The sequence below is a fragment of the Lepidochelys kempii genome, chromosome 6 (assembly GCF_965140265.1).
Source record: "Lepidochelys kempii isolate rLepKem1 chromosome 6, rLepKem1.hap2, whole genome shotgun sequence".
Classification (NCBI taxonomy): Eukaryota; Metazoa; Chordata; order Testudines; family Cheloniidae; genus Lepidochelys; species Lepidochelys kempii.
The window spans coordinates 62,519,947-62,540,316 of NC_133261.1; the positions used below are offsets into that span (position 1 = coordinate 62,519,947).

Genomic DNA, 20,370 nt, shown 5'->3' on the forward strand with positions numbered 1-20,370 from the left:
AGATTTATTTTGGCCCAATCTTCTAATTTGTCCAGATCCTTCTGTATCCTATCCCTACCCTCCAGCGTATCTACCTCTCCTCACAGTTTAGTGTAATCTGAAAACTTGCTGAGGGTGCAGTCCATGCCCTCCTCCAGATCATTAATGAAGATATTGAACAAAACTGGCCTGAGGACCGACCCTTGGGGACTCCACTTGATACTGGCTGCCAACTAGACATGGAGCCATTGATCACTACCTGTTGAGCCTGACGATCTAGCCAGCTTTCTATCCACCTTATAGTTCATTCATCCAGCCCATACTTCCTTAACTTGCTGGTAAGAATACTGTGGGAGACCATATAAAAAGCTTAGCTAAAGTCAAGGGGTAACCCGTCCACTTCTTTCCCCTCATCCACAGAGCCAGTTATCTTGTTATAGAAGGCAGTTAGACTAGTCAGGCTCTTGGTGAATCCATGCTGATTGTTCCTGATCCCTTTCATCTCCTCTAAGTGCTTCAGAATTGATTCCTTGAGGACCTGATCCATGATTTTTCCAGGGACTGAGGTGAGACTGACTGGCCTGTAGTTCCCAGGATCCTCCTTCTTCCCTTTTTTAAAGATGGGCACTACATTAGCCTTTTTCCAGTCGTCCGGGACCTCCCCTGATCGCCATGAGTTTTCAAAGATCATGGCCAATGGCTCTGCAATCATATCTGCCAACTCCTTTAGCACACTCAGATGCAGCGCATCCAGCTCCATGGACTTGTGCTTGTCCAGCTTTTCTAAATAGTCCGGAACCACTTCTTTCTCCCCATGCTATGCTGCCCAGTGCAGTAGTCTGGGAGCTGACCTTGTTCGTGAAGACAAAGGCAAAAAAAGCATTGAGTACGTTAGCTTTTTCCACATCCTATGTCACTAGGTTGCCTCCCTCATTCAGTAAGGTGCCCACACTTTCCTTGACTTTCTTCTTGTTGCTAACATACCTGAGGGAAACCCTTCTTGTTACTCTTAACATCTCTTGCTACCTGCAACTCCAGGTGTGATTTGGCCTCCCTGATTTCACTCCTGCATGCCTGAGCAATATTTTTGTACTCCTCCCTGGTCATTTGTCCAGTCTTGCACTTCTGTAAGCTTCTTTTTTGTATTTAAAATCAGCAAGGATTTCACTGTTAAGCCAAGCTGGTCACTTGCCATATTTACTATTCTTTCTACACATCGTGATGGTTTGTTCCTGTAACCTCCATAAGGATTCTTTAAAGTACAGCCAGTTCTCCTGGACTCTTTTCCCCCTTATGCTTTTCTCCCAGAGGATCCTGCCAATCAGTTCCCTGAGGGAGTCAAAGTCTGCTTTTCTGAAGTCCAGGGTCCATATTCTGTTGCTCTCCTTTCTTCCCTGTGTCAGGATCCTGAACTCGACCATCTCATGGTCACTGCCTCCCCAGTTCCCATCCACTTTTGCTTCCCCTACTTATTCTTCCCAGTTTGTGAGCAGCAGGTCAAGAAGAGCTTTGCCCCTAGTTGGTTCCTCCAGCACTTGCACCAGGAAATTGTCCCCTACACTTTCCAAAAACTTCCTGGATTGTCTGTGCACTGCTGTATTGCTCTCCCAGGAGATATCAGGGTGATTAAAGTCTCCCATGAGAACCAGGGCCTGCGATCTAGTAAATTCCGTGAGTTGCCGGAAGAAAGCCTCGTCCACCTCATCCTCCTGGTCTGGTGGTCTATAGCAGACTCCCACCACGGCATCACCCTTGTTGCTCACACTTCTAAACTTAATTAAGAGACTCTTAGGTCTTTCTGCAGTTTCATACTTGAGCTCTGAGCAGTCATACTCAGGGCAGAAAAGGTGGGGGAGTAGCACTGTATGTAAGGGAGCAGTATGACTGCTCAGAGCTCCGGTACGAAACTGCAGAAAAACCTGAGTGTCTCTGGATTAAGTTTAGAAGTGTGTGCAACAAGAGTGATGTAGTGGTGGGAGTCTGCTATAGACCACCGGACCAGGGGGATGAGGTGGATGAGGCTTTCTTCCGGCAGCTCACGGAAGCTACTAGATCGCATGCCCTGATTCTCATGGGTGACTTTAATTTTCCTGATATCTGCTGGGAGAGCAATACAGCGGTGCATAGACAATCCAGGAAGTTTTTGGAAAGCGTAGGGGACAATTTCCTGGCACAAGTGCTAGAGGAGCCAACTAGGGGGGGTGCTTTTCTTGACCTGCTGCTCACAAACCGGGTAGAATTAGTGGGGGAAGCAAAAGTGGATGGGAATCTGGGAGGCAGTGACCATGAGTTGGTTGAGTTCAGGATCCTGACGCAGGGAACAAAGGTAAGCAGCAGGATACGGACCCTGGACTTCAGGAAAGCAGACTTTGACTCCCTCAGGGAACGGATGGCCAGGATCCCCTGGGGGACTAACTTGAAGGGGAAAGGAGTCCAGGAGAGCTGGCTGTATTTCAAGGAATCCCTGTTGAGGTTACAGGGACAAACCATCCCGATGAGTCGAAAGAAAAGTAAATATGGCAGGCGACCAGCTTGGCTTAATGGTGAAATCCTAGCGGATCTTAAACATAAAAAAGAAGCTTACAAGAAGTGGAAGGTTGGACATATGACCAGGGAAGAGTATAAAAATATTGCTCGGGCATGTAGGAATGTTATCAGGAGGGCCAAATCGCACCTGGAGCTGCAGCTAGCCAGAGATGTCAAGAGTAACAAGAAGGGTTTCTTCAGGTATGTTGGCAACAAGAAGAAAGCCAAGGAATGTGTGGGCCCCTTACTGAATGAGGGAGGCAACCTAGTGACAGAGGATGTGGAAAAAGCTAATGTACTCAATGCTTTTTTTGCCTCTGTTTTCACTAACAAGGTCAGCTCCCAGACTGCTGCGCTGGGCATCACAAAATGCGGAAGAGATGGCCAGCCCTCTGTGGAGATAGAGGCGGTTAGGGACTATTTAGAAAAACTGGACGTGCACAAGTCCATGGGGCCGGACGAGTTGCATCCGAGAGTGCTGAAGGAATTGGCGGCTGTGATTGCAGAGCCACTGGCCATTATCTTTGAAAACTCGTGGCGAACCGGGGAAGTCCCGGATGACTGGAAAAAGGCTAATGTAGTGCCAATCTTTAAAAAAGGGAAGAAGGAAGATCCTGGGAACTACAGGCCAGTCAGCCTCACCTCAGTCCCTGGAAAAATCATGGAGCAGGTCCTCAAAGAATCAATCCTGAAGCACTTGCATGAGAGGAAAGTGATCAGGAACAGCCAGCATGGATTCACCAAGGGAAGGTCATGCCTGACTAATCTAATCGCCTTTTATGATGAGATTACTGGTTCTGTGGATGAAGGAAAAGCAGTGGATGTATTGTTTCTTGACTTTAGCAAAGCTTTTGACACGGTCTCCCATAGTATTCTTGTCAGCAAGTTAAGGAAGTATGGGCTGGATGAATGCACTATAAGGTGGGTAGAAAGCTGGCTAAATTGTCGGGCTCAACGGGTAGTGATCAATGGCTCCATGTCTAGTTGGCAGCCGGTATCAAGTGGAGTGCCCCAAGGGTCGGTCCTGGGGCCGGTTTTATTCAATATCTTCATAAATGATCTGGAGGATGGTGTGGATTGCACTCTCAGCAAATTTGCGGATGATACTAAACTGGGAGGAGTGGTAGATACGCTGGGGGGGAGGGATAGGATACAGAAGGACCTAGACCAATTGGAAGATTGGGCCAAAAGGAATCTGATGAGGTTCAATAAGGATAAGTGCAGGGTCCTGCACTTAGGACGGAAGAACCCAATGCACAGCTACAGACTAGGGACCGAATGGCTAGGCAGCAGTTCTGCAGTAAAGGACCTAGGGGTGACAGTGGACGAGAAGCTGGATATGAGTCAGCAGTGTGCCCTTGTTGCCAAGAAGGCCAATGGCATTTTGGGATGTATAAGTAGGGGCATAGCGAGCAGATCGAGGGACGTGATCGTTCCCCTCTATTCAACATTGGTGAGGCCTCATCTGGAGTACTGTGTCCAGTTTTGGGCCCCACACTACAAGAAGGATGTGGATAAATTGGAGAGAGTCCAGCGAAGGGCAACAAAAATGATTAGGGGACTGGAACACATGAGTTATGAGGAGAGGCTGAGGGAGCTGGGATTGTTTAGCCTGCAGAAGAGAAGAATGAGGGGGGATTTGATAGCTGCTTTCAACTACCTGAAAGGGGGTTCCAAAGAGGATGGCTCTAGACTCTTCTCAATGGTAGCAGATGACAGAACGAGGAGTAATGGTCTCAAGTTGCAGTGGGGGAGGTTTAGATTGGATATTAGGAAAAACTTTTTCACTAAGAGGGTGGTGAAACACTGGAATGCGTTACCTAGGGAGGTGGTAGAATCTCCTTCCTTAGAGGTTTTTAAGGTCAGGCTTGACAAAGCCCTGGCTGGGATGATTTAACTGGGAATTGGTCCTGCTTTGAGCAGGGGGTTGGACTAGATGACCTTCTGGGGTCCCTTCCAACCCTGATATTCTATGATTCTATGATTCTACTGCTCCCTTACATACAATGCATCTCCTCCACCTTTTCTGCCCTGCTTGTCCTTCCTGAACAGTTTATATCCATCCATGACAGTACTCCAGTCATGTGAGTTATCCCACCAAGTCTCTGTTGTTCCAGTCACATCATAATTCCTTGACTATGCCAGGCCTTCCAGTTCTCCCTGCTTGTTTCCCAGGCTTCTTGCATTTGTGTGTAGGCACTTAAGATAACTCACTGATCATCCCACTTTCTCAGTATGAGGCAGGAGCCCTCCCCTCTTGCTCTCTCCTGCTTGTGCTTCCTCCCAGTATCCCACTTCCCCACTTACCTCAGGGCTTTGGTCTCCTTCCCCTCGTGAACCTAGTTTCAAGCCCTCCTCACTAGGTTAGCCAGCCTGCTTGCGAAGATGCTCTTCCTTCTCTTCGTTAGGTGGAGCCCGTCTCTGCCTATCACTTCTCCTTCTTGGAACACCATCCATTGGTCAAAGAATTCAAAGCCTTCTCTCCGACACCACCTGCGTAGCCAGCTTCTGGCAAACAGAGGCTAGGGACGCAATCCTGGCTAATAGCCATTGATGGACCTATCTTCCCTGAATTTATCTAGTTCTTTTTTGAACCCTGTTATAGTCTTGGCCTTCGCAATATCTTCTGGCAAAGATTTCCACAGGTTGATTGTGCGTTGTGTGAAGAAATACTTCCTTCTGTTTGTTTTAAACCTGCTGCTCCACCCAGAGGCTCTTAAGATGGATTTTTGGGTATATTATTTCTTTTATGACAGTCAACATTCAACCTTCTCCTATACCAGTGATCCCGCAAATTTTTGAGGGTCATGCGCCCCCCCCTCCCTGGAGCCAGGGATGGGAACAGGGCCATGGCTGGGTGGGGGGCACAGACAGGTGTGAGGGCGCCAGGACCAGGAGCGGGGATGGAGATGGAGCCAAGACTGGAGGTGGGAACAGAGCAGCAGCTGGGCCTGCAGCCAGGTGTGGCTCCACTTCTGGCTCCACCCTCAGCCTAGGTCAGGGGATGGAGCTGTGAGGCTGAGCTGGGATAGGAGCCATTGCAAGGCTGGGGACAGGGCCAGGCACGGGACCAGGACCTGGGGACACAGCTGCAGGTGAGAGCAGAGCTGGGAGCAGAGAGGGGCTGAGTGGTGCTCTCTCTTCACCCCCCCCGTGTGGGCTAGTCCATGCCCCTCCGTGCCCCTCGAAGGTTCCTCTGTGCCCCTCTAGGATGGGCGCACCCCAGAGTTTGGGGACCTTTTGCTCTAGAGTTTTAGCCCATCCTGCATGGTTGCAATCTACTTCCATGGCATTACCCAAGAATGCTGCAGTTCCTGAAATTTGCAGAACTGAAGCTAGGACTTCAGTACATACTTTCTCCAGCCACTGTGCCTCTAGATCAGATACTGTAGTTGGCATTGCAGTTTTGTCTTCAGTATTTGACTCTACTCTGAAGCTCCCTTCTCCCTGTGGGGTTACTGCTTATGAGTTACATGTAGTAGAGCACCAAAAGAAACATAATTTGATTTACCCACCTTGTGCAGTAACTGGAATTCTTCGAGATATATGTCCCTATGGGTGTTTAGCTCCCATCCGCCTTCCCCTCTGCATCAGAGTTTTCTCTATGGGACTGTGCAGTTGAGAAAGAACTGAAGATGGTTTGTCTGCACAACCCTTTATAGTCTGGGTAAAATCTGGCAAAAATCTTTGCTCAAAAGTGCAGGGGCACATGCGCACCTGAAGTGGAGCACCCATAGGGGGACACATCTTGAAGAACTCCATTTACTGCACAAGATGAGTAACCTCTCCCTTTGATCAGTTACTAATTGGTCTTTTAAAAACATTCACATTTTGAGTCTCATCATGTTTTAGGTCTCTATGATGTGAGAACTGCGGATTGTAAAAAGTCAAATTTGTACATAGTGAGATTTTTGGGATCTCCCTGGGTTATGTAATGTTTTAAACAAAAAAAGATTTTTAAAATTACTTTTTATGCACAATGTTTAGCCAATGGAGAATATAGTTTACATTGATTACTTCTGTTCTTCAGTGTGGTACGTGAAAGCCTTTTTGAACAGTTTAGGAAAGGAGTACAACACTGCCTTTTGGCATATGCCTCAAGTAATGTTTTCAGGATTGAGGCTAGTGAAAGAGAAATGACTAATCTGTGTTCTGAATTAATTTGTTTTATGCTTGACAGTGTGCCTTTAACCTAAGATTTAGAACAAAAAAACAAAATATACCCTGAGAAAATCACAAGCTTTTGATTATGATTTTAGTGTATACTGTGAAAATCAGTTTTGACATATTGCTATTTTATCTAGCAATTGTTGCTGTTTGTTGCAGCTACAGTTTCTCATCACATTATTGCAAGTCTAACTCATTTGTGGTACACATTTTTAAAAGTCTGAACTCTGTCGTAATGATGCATAAAATGTTTTTGTCAGATTTTTGTAAAAACATTTGTTTTCAAGTCAGTATTTGTTTTTAAGAGTTAGATATAATTATTTAACCTAAATACCCCAAAACAGAAGGTAACTTGCTCCAGTACTTGTTTCCCTGGTTGGCAGTATGGCATTGTTTTACTCTAGCACCAGGACTCTAACTTTTACCAAGGTCTCTCTTGTATGGTTTTGGTAACGTTAAAGATTCTGTTTAAACCAAATCAATTATATATCACCTTTTAAAAAATAAAATTGAAACTAGAGTGGGATATGACTTCAAATAATGCTGCGATGTGTCATGGCCTCCCCATTACACAAAATGAAGTGTCTGTAGTACTAGGCTGCCTGGTAAGAAACACGATAAGTTTTTCTTTTGTATTTTTGTAGTTTGTAAAGGTTAAGTGACAGGATAAACACTAAAACTTTGTTTATAGGTTAATGGGATAATTGGGTTCCCGATTTGAAATATTTGGTTTCTTTCAAGTCACCTATAAATATTTTAGGCAAGATTAGCTCAGACATTTATCTTCAAATTAGATCACTTGAATTCTATTCATTACTCTCTGGATTTTTCAGACAAGATCTTAAGAAGCTGAACATAAATATTAAGAAAGTTTGTAAAGAGGCCATGTGGAAAATACAAATTACTATACGCAGTTCTCTCTTGTTTCCAAAGGAAAGCAAAAATATTCTGTTAAATGTTTAATTCATTTAGCTGACAAAATTATTATAGTCTGTTAGCGAGAGAAGATAAATTATTTAAAAAGTTGTCAGTCCATAAAGATATCCTGGACTGTTATGACAATGAAGTTAATGTTAATATACAAGAATAAAAAAAACATTCTGCTCGCCTCTTCTGTCTGCCCCACTTTCCTTCTCTTTGGGGAGTCTTTCATCCCTCCTTCACCCTCTTATCCCCACACTGTCTTAGAGGATTCTCTCCATTAGGTTTCTGTTCACCAGCAGAGGTAGGAAGTAGTTGTTATCCTGAGCCTGGTCCTTCAGAATTTGGCAGCAACAGGAAGTGGGTGGGAACAGGAGGATGGGAAGTGCAAAATTACTTATTGGAGAAATGGAGTAATAGATAGTAAAGACTGACATCACTGGCAGATTAAGGGGAGCAGTCTGCCAGTCTGATGCTGGGATGCTTGGTGAGGTAGAAGGAGCTCACTCCTTCATGGCAATACAGAGGAGGCAGCAGGAGGGAATTGAAGTCTGGTGGTGGTGTGGTGGGGAAGGGGTTCAGGTACCTGTGCCCAGCCAGGCATGAGCTCCCTCCTCAGCTCCTCCTGCTCTGGGTCCTTCCCAGGACCTCTGAGCTATAGTAGAGAGGCAGTTGCAGGATGGATACCTTTATAAATTGCCGAGGCAGCTGCAGGCTGAAAGAAAGGGTAATAGAGGAGGGATCCGGCTTGTGGGCAATATGTTTGACACCTTGTTCTTCATCTTACATTGATGAGACAAGGTGGGAGAGGAAGAGATCTGTGTAATTTATCAGCTTGTCTCTCGCACCAACAGAAGTTGGTCCAATAAAAGATATTACCTCATCCACTTTGTGTCTCTAATATCCTGGGACCGACATGACTACGACAAGTCTGCATACATCTTACACTGACGACTTTCACTTTTACTCTGCACTCTGAACTTGTCTCCCTTTTTCCAATATGGGTTGCAGCCTTTCTTTCTGACATCTCTTCATGGATGACCAGACATTAATTTATACATAACATGGCCAAAACTGAGTTTTGATCTTTTCCTCACAAGCTCTCCCAGCTTTCTGAATCACTGCCTCAATCACATCACCACCATCTTTCCAGTCACTCAGGCCCATAATGTGAGTATCTTTGATATAGCCCTCTGGCCTTGACTACTGCAACATTGACCACACCACAAAAATCCCTTGAAATTGCTTCTGCTAAGATCACTTTGGCTTGTTCTTACCAAATCATATGTTATGTGCATCCCTCTACTAGCTCTGTCTTCTCCACCGTATCAAACATAAGCTTCTTTGCCTTACTTTCAAGATTTATGAGCTCTATCTGGCTGCTCTAATTATTGTGCTGACAACTGCACTCTTTGCTTTTGCCAGCAATGTGTGTCTTCACCACCTGTTAGTCTACTCTCAAAAATATTTTTGCACTTTCTTCCATACCATCCCTTATGTATACAGGGAAGAACTCCCTGTCCAATATCCAGTTGAAAACACCATTGTACCCTCTGTCAAATCACCTTAAGATTCACCTGTTCTCTTTTGTCTACAGAACACTATTATCCAGCAACAGTGGCTAACTGAGACTATTATTTATTGTGCAAAAACACCCTATTTTTACTATGAACTTGTACTTAGAAACAGTCTTTATGCAAATACAAGATCATACATTGAGGAACAAAGAGCGCAATCCATACTTACAAGGCCAGGACTGTACTTTGGAAACTGTGACTCTGAAAAGGACTTGGGGATCACTGTTGATAACAAAGTGAAGATGAGATCCCAGTGCACGATGCTGTGACAAAAAAGACTAACATGATCCTTGGATGTAGACGCAGGGGAACACTGAGCAGAAGTAGGGAACTGTTACCTCTGCATACCACGTTGGTGAGCTGACTCCCTTCTAGCCTTAAAATCTATGAACCTTTAAATTGGCAGTACTCAAATTTCTTATTTAGATTGGTTCATGTTGTTATTGTCACATCTACCTACATATATGGAAAACTCCAAAAATGTCAAGTAATCAGTTTTTTTTAAAGAGCATAAAAAATATGTAATCCATGACTGTGATAGCCATAAAATAGTCCCAATTAGTATATAAAAGTATTACTTTGTAATGTCTTTGTAGGAAAAAGAACTATGAAACTCTCAATTTCAGTTGACCGTTTCTGTTAGAAAGCTTAACTCATTTTTAATCCTTGGTACATTTGTGCTGACATCCATTGACAACTAGACTTCTGAAGACTAATGATAATCATAGGGCAAAGCAGTTGCTATACTAGAGGCAATTTATTGTACTTTTGCTTTGTACTTTGTGCAGTGAAAGTGACAGAACAACTATGGCAAAATGCTAAAATAGATGTATTTTACGCTGAAGGGTGAAGGTAAATGCTGTGGCAGAAGTAGACAGTCTGCTTCTCTGCTGGCTAGTGATGGTGCTGGTGATGTAATGGTGTTGATATTGGGGGTATAGATGAAGGTAGATAGCTACAGCAATAGGCGTTCCCATTTGATCCAGTGAGCTACAGGTTAGAGGAAGTGAAGGAATTTAATATTTATCACCAGACTTTGATTTAACCTGTAATTAGAAATCTAAAGTGAAAGAACATTCTCACAAAGTTATGTGTTTTCTGAAGATAATTGAGGTTGTGAACGTTCTACCTTTGCAAACAATTGAAATATGTGGTGAGAGGTCAGTTCCTACTTCACACAGGTGATGTTATTCTACTAATAGTCTTATAAAGATTTACATGGTATAGTTGAGCACTTAAGATGAAAAAATATGTAATTTATTCCACGAAAGAAACTATGGGCCTGGTTTTCAGAGATCCTGAGCATCTACAGCTCATTTTCACTTCAGTTGGAGTTGGTGCTTCTGAAAATCAGGCCCTTAGTGGAAATGTTTTCATAAGTTGTATATTCAAACTATTAATGTTTTGTTTCAGGTCACTGTCTTTGTAAAATTCAAGGAGAGAAGCAGATACACGTGATCCAGCTTCAAGTAGAAAAAAATCTTCATTACCTTCCATAGAAGAAAAAAGACACAGGTTGGTACCATAACTGAGATCTACTTTCATTATACTCTTACATATTCTGATTTTAAATATTAAACCTTTGGCAGTGTTTTGTCAACTGTATAAAATGACTGTTTTATCATGCCTGTTTCTCTTCATAATTTTGAATAACAAGTTTTTGAGGATTATCCATTCAGATATCGGCTGCAAATTGAAATACAGTGGGTCTGATTCTCTACTGTTTTCCTACACCTAGTGTAATCATTTACACATCTGCAAATAGAGTGCAAGGAGAGTGTAAAACACTACCAAAATACTCACTGCTGTATTTTACACTCACTTTATGCAAGTTTAAGTGACTGCATAAGGTGCAAGTCAGTGGGGAATTGTCTGAGTTCAGGATGTCTAAAAATATTGTTACCCTTTTTGACCGAAGTGGCTGGCCAGATTTGGGGTGTTGTGGGTAGAAGTGACTGAAGAGTAATTAATTTTTCCATATGATGGCCGCTGTTTCAATCCCCTCTTTACATTCATCCTGAGTGAAAAATGGTAGTTATGGCCAACTCATAACAACAAGGTTCAACCCAACACAAAACAAAGTGTTCACTTTAATCTGAGCCCTGGTCTACACTACAAGTTTAGGTTGAATTTAGCAGCGTTAAGTCGATTTAACCCTGCACCCGTCCACACTACCAAGTCTGTTTTGTCGACTTAAAGGGCTCTTAAAATTGATTTCCTCCCCGGCGAGGGGTTTAGTGCGAAAATCGACCTTGCTGGGTTGAATTTGGGGTAGTGTGGACGCAATTCGATGGTATTGGCCTCTGGGAGTTATCCCAGAGTGCTCCATTGTGACTGTTCTGGACAGCACTCTCAACTCAGATGCACTGGCCAGGTAGACAAGAAAAGTCCCAGGAACTTTTGCATTTCATTTCCTGTTTGGCCAGCGAGGTGAGCTGATCAGCTCAGGTGACCATGGAGTCCCAGAATCGCAAAAGAGCTCCAGCATGGACCGAACGGGAGGTACTGGATCTGATCGCTGTATGGGGAGAAGAATCCGTGCAGGCAGAACTCTGTTCCAAAAGACGAAATGCCAGTATATTTGCCAAAATCTCCAAGGGCATGATGGACGGAGGCTACAACAGGGGCACACAGCAGTGCCGCTTATAAGTTAAGGAGCTGAGGCAAGCCTACCAAAAAACAAAGGATGCAAATGGTCTCTCCGGGTCAGAGTCCAATACATGCCGCTTCTATGATGAGCTGCATGCAATTCTAGGGTGGCCCCCTACCACTACCCCACCAGTGTCCGTGGACACCTGTAAGGGGGGATTCTCACTCAACAGGGATGAGGATTTTGTGGATGAGGAAGAGGATGATGATGAGGAGGAGGTTGAGGATAGTGCATAGCAGGCAAGTGGAAAATCCCTTCTCCCCAGCAGCCAGGAACTGTTCATCCTCTTGGAGCCAATACCCTCCCAAGGCGGGCTCCCAGACCATGAAGCTGGAGAAGGCATCTCTGGTGAGTGTACCCTTGTAAATATAATACAGGGTTTAAAAGCAAGCATGTTTAATGATTAATTTGTCCTGAAGACTTGGGATGCATTTGCAGCCAGTATAGCTACTGGAAAAGTCTGTTAACGTGTCTGGGGATGGAGTGGAAATCCTCCAGGGACATCTCCATGAAGCTGTCCTGGAGGTACTCTAAAAGCCTTTGCCACGTGGTGTGGGGAGGCCCGTTCATGCTGAGCTGTTCGTGTTTGGCTGAGAGGGATCTTCCCTGATACTAGCCACATGGTGGGCGGGTGCGGGCTGGGGGGTGGGGTGAAGCACATGTGCTATGTAATTTGAATCGCTTGATTCAGTGTGAAATAGTCTTCCCTTTGTTCTCTAAAATGTATCTTTTTAAATACTACTCTTCCTTTTTTTCCTCCCACAGCTGCAAATGTTTCTACACTCCCCCTATCATTTCAGTCCCAGAGGCTAGTGCAGATTAGAAGGTGAAAAAAACGCGCTCGCGATGACTTGTTCTCAGAGCTCATACAGTCCTCCCACACTGAAAGAGCTCAGCAGAATGCATGGAGGCAAACAATGGCAGAGTCCAGGAAAGCGTTAAATTAATGCGATGGCAGGAGGGAGGATCATGCTGAGAGGAGGCAGGATGCAATGCTGAGCCTAATGGGGGAGCAAACTGACATGCTCAGGCGTCTGGTGGAGCTGCAGGAAAGGCAGCAGGAGCACAGACCGCTGCTGCAGCCCCTGTATAACTGCCTGCTCTCCTCCCCAAGTTCCATATCCTCCTCATCCAGATGCCCAAGAATGCAGGAGGGAGGCTATGGGCACCCAGCCACTCCACCCCAGAGGATTGCGCAAGCAACAGAAGGCTGGCATTCAATAAGTTTTGAACTGTAGTGTGGCCTTGTCCTTCCCTCCTCCCCTAATCCACCACCCCACCTGGTGCTTCCCTCTTCACCCACCCCTCCTGGGCTACCTTGCGAGTTTTCCCCCTTATTTGAGTGCTGAATTAATAAAGAATGCATGATTTTGAAACAATAATGACTTTTATTGCCTCTGAAAGTGGTGATCAAAGGGGGAAGGTCGGTTGGCTTACAGCGAAGTAGAGTGACCCAAGGGGGCAGGTTTTTATCAGGGAGAAACAAACAGAACTGTCACATCATAGTCTGGCCAGTTATGAATCTGGTTTTCCAAGTTTCTCTGATGTGCAGGGCGCCCAGCTGTGCTCTTCTAATCGCCCTGGTGTCTGGCTGCGCGTAATTGGCCACCAGGCGATTTGCCTCAACCTCCCACCTTGTCATAAACATCTCCCCCTTACTCTCTCGGATATTGTGGAGCACACAGCAAGCAGCAATAAGAATGGGAATATTGGTTTTGCTGAGGTCCAACCGAATCAGTAAACTGTGCCAGCGAGCTTTCAAACGTCTAAATGCACATTCTACCATCATTCTGCACTTGCTCAGCCTATAGTTGAACTGCTCCTTACTTCTGTCCAGGGTGCCTGTGTATGGCTTTATGAGCCATGGCATTAAGGGTAGGCTGGGTCCCCAAGGATAACTATAGGCATTTTAACATCCCAAACAGTAATTTTCTGCTCTGGGAAGTAAGTTCCTTTCTGCAGCTGTTCAAACAGAGCAGAGTTCCTGAAGATGTGAGCGTCATGCACTTTTCCCGGCCATCCCACGTTGATGTCAGTGAAATGTCCCTTGTGATCCAACAATGCTTGTAATATCATTGAAAATTACCCCTTGCAGTTTACGTACTGGTTGCCAAGGTGGTCCGATCCCAAGATAGGAATATGCGTTCCATCTATTGCCCCACCACAGATGGGGAACCCCATTGCAACAAAGCCATCCACTCTGGCCTGCATATTTCCCAGAGTTACTACCCTTGATAGCAGCAGCTCAGTGATTGTGTTGGCTACTTGGATCACAGCAGCCCCCACAGTAGATTTACCCACTCCAAATTGATTTCCGACTGACTGGTAGGTGTCTGGCGTTGCAGGCTTCCAGAGGGCTATCACCACTCGCTTGTGAACTGTGAGGGCTGCTCTCATCTTGGTATTCTTGCGCTTCAGAGCAGGGGAAAGCAAGTCACAAAGTTCCATGAAAGTGCCCTTATGCATGCGAAAGTTTTGTGGCCACTGAGAATCATCCCATACCCGCAACACTATGCGGTCCCACCAGTCTGTGCTTGTTTCCCAGGCCTAGAATCGGCGTTCCACAGCATGAACCTGCCCCATTACCACCATGATGTCCGAATTGCCAGGGCCCGTGCTTTGAGAGAAGTCTGTGTCCATGTCTTCATCACTATCGTGATTGCACTGTCATTGCCTCCTCGCCTGCTTTTGCAGGTTCTGCACGTACTGCAGGATAATGCGTGAGGTGTTTACAACGCTCACAGCATCAGCGGTGAGCTGAGCAGGCTCCATGCTTGCTGTGGTATGGTGTCTGCAGGAGAGCAGAGTTGCAGTGGAAGTGGTGGCTGACGACAGATGCCATGAGAATAGATATTTATACAGAACGAAGAGAGGACCTGCGAGGTGGATTCATGACACCAGGAGAGCAGAGTTGTAGTGGAAGTGGTGGATGACGATGGTTAGCAGGCCGACTGCACCGTATGCTGACAGCAGTATGGCTCCTGCACGGAAAAAAGGCGCAAAACAATTGTCTGCCATTGCTTTCACAGAGGGAGGGGCGACTGACGACATGTACCCAGAACCACCCATGACAATATTTTTCCCCATCAGGCATTGGGAGCTCAACCCAGATTCCAATGGGCAGCGGAGACTGCAGGAACTGTGGGATAGCTACCCAGAGTGCAACGCTACGAAAGTCGACGCTAGCCATAATACTGTGGACGCACTCCGCCACCTTAATTCGCTTAGTGTGGATACACACAATTGACTGTATAAAATCGCTTCCTAAAAATTGACTTGGATAAATTCAACCTAATTTCATAGTATAGATATACCCCGAGTATGAGGATTTTAAAAAACATGTTTATCATTTTACCACTGATGCTCTTTACTAAATTTCACTTTCTGATTCTCATGCTACCATACTGTTGGGATGTTTGGATTTCAGACAGTGCAGAGGAATGTGTAAATCCAAACCAGAAAGTGTTTTCATTACAATTATAAAAGAAGCTTCTATTAGTAGACTTTTTGTTTGTAACAACTACATTAAACAAACCTAAATTTTCAGCCCAAAGTACTATGATTGTGTCCTTTAATCTTTCTTCTGAGGGATTTCAAATACATGGTTTGTGATTACTGAAATTTTAACTGGAGGGGTAAATATTTTTCCTCCTTTGTTTGACCTGAATATTTTCAAGATGATTTTGGGTTCATTTCCCTCCCTACCCCTTTCATAATATGACCAGAAAATGGGCTAACCAGTAATGGAATGAAAATGCAGTGTTACTTTTCAGTCTGTCTTATTATGTGCTTAGTTAATTTTACTAAATGACAAAAATACTGAGTTTGCGATAATTTACAGATGCAGACAAATGCATGATGAAAAGTGAATCTTTGTCACCCCTCCAAAGTGATCTGATTTCATATAAGAGAGGGAAGCGGAATGTTGTTGCGAGTAGATTGAAGACTCATAGTTTTGTACTAAGTACAAATAAAGATATATAGTACAGGTGCAGTATGTTGTTCATCTTTGAGGACAATTGGGTACCAGTCCTGCAGCTGAGTCTCTGAGCAGCTCTTGTGCTTACATGGAGTCAGTTGAAGGATCAGGGTCAATATTAAGGGAGAGAGTAGGGGAAATAATTCCTTTGAACACTGAAGGACTAAGTTGTCTTACATATAGTGGATGACGTGTTTGTCTCACTGCTAGTCATCTGAGCACATAGACTCATAGACTTTAAGGTCAAAAGGGACCTTGTGATCATCTAGTCTGATCTCCTGCATGTTGCAGGCCATAGAACCTCATCCACACACTTACGTAATAGACCCCTCACCTCTGGCTGGGTTACCGAAGTCCTCAAATCATGGTTTAAAGCAGGGGTGGGCAAACTTTTTGGCCCAAGGGCCACACTGGGGTGCGAAACTGTATGGAGGGGCAGATAGGGAAGGCTGTGCCCCCCCAAATGGCCTGGCTCCCGCCCCCTATCACCCCCTCCCACTTCCCACCCCCTGACTGCCCCCCTCAGGATCCCTGACCCATCCAACTCCCCCTGCTCCTTGTCCCCGACCACCCCCTCCTGGGACCCGCCCCCTATCCAACTGCCACCTGTTCCCCATCCCCTGAGCACCCCAGAACCTTTGCCACATCCAACCGCTCCCTGTTCCCTGATTGCCCCCCGGAACCCCCTACCCCTTATTCAACCCCCCGGCCCCCTTACCCTGCCGCTCAGAGCAGCATGTCTGGCCGTTCCACCACCCGGCCGGAGCCAGACATGCTACCGCACTGCCCTGCATGAGCGCGCAGCCCCGTTGCCCATGTGGCATTGTGGCTCCGGGGGAGGGGGGACAGTGGCAGAGGGGCTGGGGACTAGCCTCCCAGGCCAGGAGCTCAGGGGCCGGGCAGGACAGTCCCGCTGGCTGGATGTGGCCCACGGGTTGTAGTTTGCCCACTTCTGCTTAAAGACTTCAAGTTACAAAGAATTGACCATTTACACTAGTTTAAACCATGCTTCATGCTACAGGGAAAGGCGAATAGTGATCAGTGAGACCCTGAGCATGTGGGCAAGACCCACCAGGCAGATAACTGGGAAAGAATTCTCTGTAGTAACTCAGAGCCCTCCCTGTCTAGTGTCCCATCTCCAGCAGTTGGGGATTTTTGGTACTTTCTCAGGTAGAGTGGGAATACGTGTATATGTATGTACTTGTCCCAGTGCTTGTTATCTGAGCACATCCTGTTGTTTAATCTATCATACAGAATCAATCTGTTTCAAAAGTGCTGCTTCCCTGCTTTCTAGGTGGGAGGCAGGATTATTAATGATGGATTGTGGCTTCAAAAGCAAGGTGCGAATAGTGGCATAAGCTTATGTGAAGGTCACATTGGAATATGTACATTTTGTTTGATGTACATTGTACATTGCACATCTGCTGAGATGCAGTTCACAAGCTGACATTCACAGCTGTTCGAACAGAAATAATAAAACATATTCTATATATATAATAAAACATATTATAATATTATAGCATATAATGTTATAAATGGTTGAAATATATTAGAATTTTAGTGTTTCTACAGTACTTAATTTATAATGGAAATATATAAATGTAAATACACTTCTCTGTTTCAGTATATATTAATCCAGAGTCAATTATTCATCTTCAAGTGTCCATTCCATTTCAGATGTGTGCACACCAGTGTATTGAAGCTGGAGTTCTTTTTCTCATAGCAGTACCTTTTGGGACAGTGTGGCACACCCACCCCTGTGCATTCATGCTGCTAGTCAGGGGTATGAAGAGTGGTGCCGCGCTGACCCGCCCCGCCCCCCCCCCCCCAGTTCCTTCTCACTGACCAAGGTTGGTACCTGGGGCATCTGTGAGCTTCTCACACTCTTTCCCATTCTGTCTTTAGAGAACCTTTTCCTAATTTTTTTTTATTCTAAATAGTTTTAGCATAGTTCTAGTTCTAGTTTTAGTTAGTGGTACTTGTTTAGGAAAAATGTATTGATTTTTATTTTACTTTTCATTGAGCTTTTAATGCACTATCGAGATTTGCCTAAGTCCCAGGGGTTTAAATGCTATTCCAGCTGTCACAAATCTAACCAGTGAGTGATCCTCACTCTTGCTGCTTAAAATGTTTTGGAGAAGGACATGTGAGGCACAAGTGCCATATCTGTAGGGGTTTAAGACCAGAACTAAGAAGCTGATGGATGTTCGACTTCGAGATTATCCTGATGGAAGCAGCTTTGTGACCCCCTTTGAAACTAAGCCATTTGGTACATAAGCGTTTGGACTTGACTCAGTCTCAGAGCATGCCACCAGATTTGGTGACATCTTTGGGTGGAGAGAGCTGGAGAGAAGATACTGTTCTCTGGTACCTTGCAAACAGCATCAGAAGTCTAACACTTGAACCTCTTGTAACCAGAAGAAGCCCTCCTCATCTTTGAGGGCTAGGTCTCATACTGGAAGACTAGCACAGAGATTGGAGCTCCTGCTATGCACTCCCTCGTACTGCATTCTAGCATTATAGAGTTGTTGACACAAGCACCTCATGTGGTACCATTTGAGACATTGCTGGTACCTTCTGTGATATCAACTTCCTCTACGATACATCTTACTTTGTTGGTACCAATAACATCTGAAACATACAGTGCAGCAGGGATCTCTTTGGTAGTGATGGCTGTGAATGAAAAGGTGAGATAGGGCGATCTAAATCTACTGCCAGCGACAAAGATACAAAAAATTGGATCTCTTTTGGAGAAAGGTTATTTGTTACCAGGATTGCAGTTTAGAATGGCAAATCATCATGCTCTCATAATTCGTTATGATTGTTGAAATGTATAGACAAGTTGCTAGATGATTCTAAGGAGAAGTACACAGCACTTGTGAGTGAAAGCTGCTGGGAAGCAAGATTGTCCTTACAGGCTGGTTTAGATGAGGTGGATTTAGCAGTTCAAGTAAGGGTAATGGCAGTCAGTATGTGTTATGCTTCGTGGCTGCAGTTGTAATGCTTCAAGAGTGTGAATACCAACCTCAGGACAGGCTGTTAGGAACCAGGGCACAAACCCCAAATTGGTTGTGAATTCTATACTTAGATTTCAGCAACCAATTATTAAGTGTGTAAATGCCTTGGGTTCTATAACTGGCTAAACAAGGAGTTACAGACACTCTCCTTGGGTACGCCGATCTGCTTCTCTGCCCAGGTGAGCATACCTTTGTGATGGTCCCTTACACCAAGAACCATGGCAATATTCTGGTTACTTCCAGTCCCAAAGGACCAGTCGCTAACCCCAGGTCAATTGTACCGTAGAACTCCCACCAAAGACAATGCTTGTAGCCTATCCTATAATAAACGACATGAAAATTTATTAAATAGGAAAAGGAAATGAGTTATTGAGAAGGTTAAAGCAGATAAACATATATATACACAAATGAACTACAATCTTACATTTCAAAAGATAATAGGCCTTGTATAGTAAGCAAGCTCTATATGTCCTTTAGGACTAACTCATGCTAAGCAGATGGGGATCTCTTGCTTATGCCTAGAAAACTTTTTACCCCCCAGAGTCCAAGCAGCACAAAGATGACCAGTTCCTTCTTATTAAGGTTTTTTTTATCCCTTTCTTGCATTGTGCTCTGAGTTGTAAGCTCAGCTGATGGGAGGAATCCACTTGCATGATTCACATCATCTTCATGAGTGGTGGGGAGAGCAGAACAACGGTCTTCTGCCCTCTTTAACATCCCACAATAGTCCGTCTGGTGTCAATGGACTTTTGCTGTTGAGAAGGACATAATACCTTCTATTAATAACCTTCTAATAATGACATCTTCATCATCTGGACCCATGGAAAAGAAGCCCTTGAGGAATTCCACCATGATTTCAACAATTTCCATCCCACCACCAACCTCAGCCTGGTCCAGTCCACACAAGAGATCCACTTCCTGGACACTACAGTGCTAATAAACAATGGTCACATAAACACCACCCTATACCGGAAACCTACTGACAGCTATTCCTACCTGCATGCCTCCAGCTTTCACCCTGACCACACCACACGATCCATCGTCTACAGCCAAGCTCTGTGATACAACCGCATTTGCTCCAACCCCTCAGACAGAGACAAACACCTACAAGATCTCTGTCAAGCTTTCTTACAACTACAATACCCACCTGCAGAAGTAAAGAAACAGATTGATAGAGCCAGAAGAGTTCCCAGAAGTTACCTACTACAGGACAGGCCTAACAAAGAAAATAACAGAACGCCACTAGCCGTCACCTTCAGCCCCCAACTAAAACCCCTCCAACGCATTATTAAGGATCTACAACCTATCCTAAAGGATGACCCAACACTCTCACAAATCTTGGGAGACAGGCCAGTCCTTCCCTACAGACAGCCCCGCAACCTGAAGCAAATACTCACCAACAACCACATACCACACAACAGAACCACTAACCCAGGAACTTATCCTTGCAACAAAGCCCGTTGCCAATTGTGCCCACATATCTATTCAGGGGACACCATCACAGGGCCTAATAACATCAGCCACGCTATCAGAGGCTCGTTCACCTGCACATCC

General features: G+C 44.9%; 1 protein-coding gene across 5 annotated transcripts in view; it reads left to right on the forward strand.

Moving 5' to 3' along the window:
• Window positions 1-20,370, forward strand: part of FUT8 (fucosyltransferase 8) — a 291,206-nt gene that overhangs the window by 93,516 nt on the left and 177,320 nt on the right. For all 5 annotated transcript variants that reach the window (XM_073348346.1, XM_073348343.1, XM_073348347.1 and 2 more), the window contains one exon: window positions 10,584-10,685. The gene's annotated coding sequence lies outside the window, so the exon portion shown is untranslated. The remainder of the gene's footprint in view (window positions 1-10,583; window positions 10,686-20,370) is intronic.